The sequence below is a fragment of the Aythya ferina genome, assembly GCF_964211825.1.
Source record: "Aythya ferina genome assembly, chromosome: Z".
In the NCBI taxonomy this organism is placed as follows: Eukaryota; Metazoa; Chordata; class Aves; order Anseriformes; family Anatidae; genus Aythya; species Aythya ferina.
Window position 1 is genome coordinate 81,842,185 of NC_140299.1, and position 7,260 is coordinate 81,849,444.

Here is a 7,260-nt window from a genome sequence, read left to right on the forward strand (position 1 = left end):
ATGTACCTGGAAGCCAAATCTCAGCTGGCCTTGCTGAACTAATGTAATGAAATATTGTGAAGTGAATGTTAAAGTACACAAAACTGTTGAATTCAGCAGTGCCAGACTGGCATGGACAGCCTTTTTGTGTAACTGTTGTCCCTTTTAAAAATAGCATGCTTTGTTTAAGCAGTAAGTGAGAAACAAATAGCTCTTCATTTGTCATGGAATTGTTTACTTTAGATCAATCGTCCATATGCAGATGACTCAATTACTTATTTCAGTATCTTGGTGGCAAGACTTTATTAAATTTGGGGATTGTATCTCTTTGTCTTTTGGAGCACAAACAATGGGAATGGAAACTTGCTTAACCTCTAATTACGAACATTGCTATTTTCTGCAGTTTATTCATCTCCCTAACAATTCCGAGTGTTTGCTGTATCTGCAGATGAACAGATAAATGTGTACTAGTCTCCTTGGAAAGCAACAGGATTTTGCTTCTTTTGTTTTCATGCATTTCCCTCAAGGTAATCTTTCCATGACAGATTAATATACAGTTCATCAGATTTTTCTTCATATAGTGAGAGCATGTATGCATGAAAATAAAAACATGACTAAAAACACCCATAGAGAATGTAAACAACATGAATATAAACGCTGAAACTGCAAGGATGCTGCTTCCCTTTACCAATACTAAGACATAGAAATTTGACATTCAAGCTTCTTATTAACAGGAAAAGTGATCTGTATTTGGTTTCCTAAGGAATTAAGGGTTGCAGCTGAGAAAAAATATTATCCTCTGAGATGAATAAAATATAAAAATCTTGGCAGATAAAAGAAATAACCTGTAGAGAATCCAGATAAAGTTTTGTGTGCTTGTGTGCTTTAAAGCTAAAAAAAAATAATAACCTCACACATGTAAGACCTTAATTGGAACAGATCTGAAGAATTCAAGAGAACTATTAGCACTAGAAAGGTACATCTTATAACTGATTTTCCACCTATCTCTCTTTCTTGGCCAAAGGTCAGATGCATTTTAATAAAAACATCCCTTCCATAAGAAATTAACAGGAAAGACACTTTTACCATCACAAATTATGTAATATTTTGGAATATTCATTTTGCTATGTAATGTTTTTTAAGACTTTGGGCAACGGGCTCTTAGATCTTATCTAAAATCTTATTAAAATATTTTATCTAAAATCTTGAGGGATTTATCAAAAATCACATCAAAATATACGAGGGAGTAAGCACTGTATGTAATGGAGGGATTGGAGGGTATGGAACTTGCAGTTGGCAATGTCACAGTTGAGATCCTCTGGGTAAGGATTAAAGGACAAACAGATAAAGTGGATTTTGTTGTTGGAGTCTGCTATAGGCCACCTAGACAGGATGGCAACACCGATAAATTATTCTATAAGGAATTAAGTGGTATCTCTAGGTCAGCTGCCCTTGTCCTTATGGGTGATTTCAACTTCCCAGACATTAGCTGGGAAAACCATACAGCCAATACAAACAGGTCCAGGAAATTCCTGAGGCATGTTAGTGATAACTCCCTGGTACAGGCACAAAGGGAGCTGACTAACAAAGGTGCCCTCCAAGATTCGTTGCTTGTAAACAGAGAGGGTCTTGTGGGTGAAGTAGAAATTCGTCCTGGACATAGTGACCATAAGGTGGTTGAGTTTAAAATCCTTGGTGACGGGCAAACAGCCTGAAAATATTCAGCCATACAGGGAGCAGACTGAGGCTTTTGAAGGCATTGTGGCCCAGCAGTGCTGGTTAGTTAAGTAACACCTCTTAAAAGCACAGGAGCAGGTGATTCCAAAGCCTCAGAAGTTGAAAAAGCTGGGCAGAAGGCCAGCTTGTCTGGCCTTCTAGAACTTAGAACTTCTAGAACTTAGGTGGAAAAGGAAAGTGTATGGACATTGGAAGCAAGGTCAGCTGAACAAGGACTACAGAGGTGCTGTTCACCACTGCAGGGAGAAAATTCATGCAGCCAAAGCTAAGTTGGATTTGAAGCTCGCCAGTACTGTGGGGGACAACAAAAGGGGCTTTTTTAAAAGTATGTTAACAGCAAAAGGAGGAGCAGAGAAAACATTGATCCATTTCTTGTTGAGGTTAGTCACCTCATAAATAGGGACACCAATAAAGCAGAGAGGTTTAATGCCTTCTTTGCCTCTGTCTTTAACAGCAATGATGGGTTCAGGGACATCCAGAGCTCTGAATTTCAGGACTGTGATGATGATAAACTCCCAGCCAACTCTGAACTTGTGCAGGATTTGCTGCTCCAGCTGGATGTATATCAGTATATGGAGTCCAATGGGACTCTATTAATTTTTCAATGGTCTTGCAAATCTGCAAAAGTGACAAGTCAACTGGAATCTGGCAAATGTTGTCTTGGTTTCCAAGAAAGGTAAAAAAGAAAACACTGGTAATTCCAGGCCTGTCAGTCTCACTTCAATACCTGGTAAAATTATGGAGAATTAATTAATATCCTTTTATGATGAGGTTACCCACATAGGTGACAAAAGGAAAGCCAGTAAATATATATTTTAATATTGTTTTAATATTTGCAAAGTTTTTGATAGTGTTTCTCACAATACTCTTCCAAATTACCCAGTTTACAGCTAGACAAATACACAGTGCTATGAATGAACAATTGGCTTATGGGTCAGGCTGAAAGGGTTAAAGCACATGGGGCTACATCAGGCTGGCAGGCAGTCACTGGTGGGGCTCCACAGGGCTCCATTTTAGGCCCAGTTCTCTTTGATGTTTTTGTAAATCTCAATGCAGGACTCAAGTGCACAGCGAGAAAGTTTGCAGATGATACTAAATTAGGAGGAGCTGTTGACTCCCTCAAGGTCAGAGAGGCCTTGCAGAGGGGTCTTGACAAATGAGTCACCAGACACATTAAATTCAAGAAGAGCAAGTGCTGGATTCTGCACCTGGGTTGGGGAAACCCTGGCTATACAGACAGTCTGCGGGATGAGAGGCTGGAGAGCAGCCCTGCAGAAAGGGATTTGGGGATTCTGACTGAGGGCAAGTTGATTGTGAGCCCACAGTGTGCTCTGGCAGCCAGAAAAAGAAGGGCCAGCCTTGTTGTGGGGTGCATCACTGCTGGACGGTCAAGGGAAGGGATTGTTCTACTCTGCTCTGCACTGGTGTGGCCTCCCCTCCAGCACTGTGTGCAGTTTTGGTCACGACAATATAAGGGCATAAATCCTAGAGAGCATTCAAAAGAGGGCAACAAACACATGGAAGGGTCTTGAGAGGAAGATGTGTGAGAAGTGGCTGAGGCCCTTGGTTTGTTCAGCCCTGAGCAGAGCAGGCTGAGGGGAGGTCTCATGGAGGCCTCCAGCTCCCTCACAAGGGGAGGGGAGCAGAGGGGCAGGTGCTGAGCTCTGCTCTCTAGGGACAGCGACAGGACCCGAGGGGACGGCATGGAGCTGGGACAGGGGAGGGTCAGGCTGGGGGTGAGGGAAAGGGTCTGCACCCAGAGGTGGTCGGGCACTGGGACAGGCTGCTTGGGGATGTGGTAATGGCACTGAGCCTGCCGGAGTTCAAGAAGCCTTTGGACAACACTCTCAGACATAGGGTCTGGTTTTTGGGTTGTCCGGTATGGAGCCAGGAGTTGGACTTGATGATCCTTGCAGGTCCCTTTCAATTCAGGATATTCCATGATTCTGTGATTCTATTATTGTCATGGTATCAAGACTGCTAACAAATTATTTTGGATTTATGAGCATTGTATGATTACATCTCTAATGACAATATTTCAGCACAGTTACAATTCATACAATTTAATGAAATTGTCAGAAAAACCTTAAATTTGCTTCTATATTTTTCTATGGACCTGTAGCACTTACAGTGTCTCCTTGAAATTACTGCACTTTATTCTGTGAGGAAAATGAAGTTGTGTCTCCTGAAATAAAATATTCAGTGAGATTGGGTTTACTATTCGTAATCTACCTTCCTTTCTGTTTTGGTTTTGTTTGTTTGGTCAGAAAAGATTGAAAATAATTGTGAAACATGTTCTGTAAAGCTGCAACTACAAATCTGGAAAAATACCAGCAGATATTCTTTGACTTGTGCTGATATTTCTTAAATATCAAAGTTAGAGCAGCTCTAGGAAAAGCCTGATAATGTTACTTTCCCCAATTCTATACATCCATTTGATTTAGTATGGTTGTTGTACTGGAAATTCACTATAAGAACTGAGATTACTGATATTATATTTACAAAAATCACTGTAGTTTAGAGAAAATGTGGTATCTTTTTCTTTGCTTTCTAGCATGCTCCCTCACAGGTAAGCTTTCACATCAACCTGCACCATCTTTTTTTTTTTGTTTTTTTTTTTTTCATGTTTTCTTACAGAAGCATCGATAACAATGTTTTTAGTACATTGATTATTCTGTAGTATCAACTCTATTTCAGGAGTGGAAGATTTTTTCAACTTAAAATGCAAAGAAACAGCAATTATGCCAGAGTAGTTTACCAAAATTAAATATGTTTCCAGCACTGCAGCACAGGATTTTCCCTGATTTAATGGCCTCAGTTTTTCTGCTGACTTAATCTTTTTAACACAAAACAGTTCATATACACAAATCTGCAGCATAAGAGCAGCTCTTTCTGCTCCTAATGTATCTTTAGATGTTGGCATTATAAACATAAATATGTAATCCTTCTTGCCTCTAGCTGAGCCCTTAAATCTGGTGGCATTTTGTGTTTTAAAGGTTAATTAAGCACTTTGCAAGCAAATGTTCTGTTACTAATTTAGAATTTACTTTTCATTATTGAATATAATCAGACCTCGAGTTCAAGGCTTCAGTTCTCCACTTTGAAGACACCCACAGCTGTGAACGTCCCTTCCCTCTCCCATCCCACTGCAGATGCAGCGCACTCCTGAGCACAGTGTCACTGCTACAGAAGTCACTTAGCTACACCAGAAAGGAAGAAAAGTACACTACCATCTGCAAAGAGAGCTGCTGGTTTTGTGTGCTCTCTAGAAAAGATTAGTCCTGTGCTGTGAAATCAAAATGTGTTGAGAGACTGTTCCCAGACAAACAGCTGCTGCATTAGATTTTCATCATCGCAAGACTGATGAGATTTACTTTGGGCTGCTTTTTTTTCCATTGGCACTGAGTCCCAGTGATAACAACTCTTGTCTTTCTGCTGGTTATATTTTAACCTACCTGCTGGTTTTCTTGTTTGAGGAGTTAAATGGTGTAGACTTTGGGGGCAGGTCTGAAGTAATTTCGTAGTGCTACTTCTGCTGTTAAACACCCAATCATCTGGTGGTTATAACACTGTAATGCATGTAATTGACTTATGCAATGTAGAGAATTTAATTGACAGATGTTCTGGATACTGGGTTGTGTTTACTTACAATATTTAAATGCATTAGTGTTATTAACTTTCTGTGTGCGGTGTGTTACAACGCAGGAGTACATAGACACATGAGGGATAATTTAATGTTTAAGGGTGAGCAGCATTGTTTCAGCAAGCCAGACATCCCTGAGAAAAGGGCCAGGTCCAAATCTTGAACTGGATTCTCACCAAGTCCAGTATTTCCAAACGGTTTTAACCTTTTTGCCCTCTAACTTCCCAATTTCCATGTTAGGCTTCTATTAAAAACGCATGCATCAGGTAGATCTACCTGATGCATGCGTTTTTAATAGAAGCCTAACATGGAAATTGGGAAGTTAGAGGGCAAAAAGGCCCTACTTGGGCTGAGTTGCTTGGCACCTAAAATAATCTGGATACAGAATTCAGTGCTTCTCTCTATGTGGCTCAAGGAGTGTGGTCCAACTGGCATCTAATAGGAAAATGCTGCCCAGAAATTGAGAGATTTTTAAGTATTTTTATTATGTGCATTAACTACCATGGATTTGCTTCTATACCCTTTTGGTTCTCTCACCAGCATAGCCTTTATCTCCCATAGTGTCCCTTAGTATACCTTAATTTATAATCTTACTAAGCTCTGTTCTCTCTTTTTCACAAACACAAAACGTTTGAGCAGAACAGAATAATGACTCATAAAGGTTGCTTCAGAAATCTGGAGTGGTTTAGTAATCAATGGGACAAGGTTAGTTTGTCTCTTGAAAGCTTAAATAACCCACTTGAAATAATGTGCATTGCTTGACATGATACTTCCTTTAGCAGTTTGCATCCAAAATATTCATTTTTTTTGCATGGTATTTGGGATTTATGGAATGTGCGGAAGATGAAGCTCATATTCCCCAGACATTCTTTGGCGTGACTAGTTCAGGTGATAACTAAAATTGCATAGAAGATATAAAGCATAGCATATAGCTTTATGTAATCTAGGTGATATTCACCTGTCCTCTCCCTCAAATTATTTTGCCAAGATTCAATAAATCAGTATCCAAAGTCCTTCATATTCCACAGAGATAGCAATTTAATAATTCAAAATAACTTTTTTTTTCCAATAACTCGAGGGACAAATTTCATTAGATGTATCCTTAATGAATTTCTCAGCATTTTCCAGAGAAAAAAAATTCTCTTACAATGTTCAGTGTAGACCAGAATACTTCTTCAGCTCCAAAATAAAAGTTTAGAATGCAAAGTAAATTATAAAGCTTTCCCTTGCAAAACTAAGTCAAGTCTGTCACTTTGCTGCCCTGTACAAATCTGTCTTCACTTGGAAAGGGATAAAATATGTGGATTTTTATAAAACAAAACAAACAAAAACAAAACAAAACAAACAATCACGAAAAACTTGCCCAAAGAATTCATCACAATTACCTTGATGGAAAAGTTAGTGTTTTTAAAAGCTAAAGAAGCTTTTATGTCTTCAGAGAAGGAAACTAGATGCCTATCCTTTCTTTTGCTCCAAAACAGACTTCGACGCCCTCTGAAAACTTGAATTAAAATGTTGATGTGCCATTTCAGCTCTGCGGGACAAAAATACAGAAATGACAATGCTAATAGTGGAAAGTGCAGTTAGTGCTGAGATTCAGGATCCTTCCTATACTCTGTAAGTGTGCAAATACGATTTACCAAATGGTCTATATGTAGATAATTAGCATGAATTCAGAAGTATGAGATACTAATATTAGCAAGGAAAGCACTTCTCTAAAGTATAAACTTGCAGGCACTCTAGGGCTTGTCTAGGAAACTTATTTTTGGCAGAATAGAGAAGTGCAGTTGTAATGCTGTATTCAAAACTCACCAGTTTCAAAATGAAGGTGCAGGAGGGAATACATTAATCTACGGATAATAAGCTGTTCTTTCCTCTTCCCTGTTGATTCTTTTCCTTCA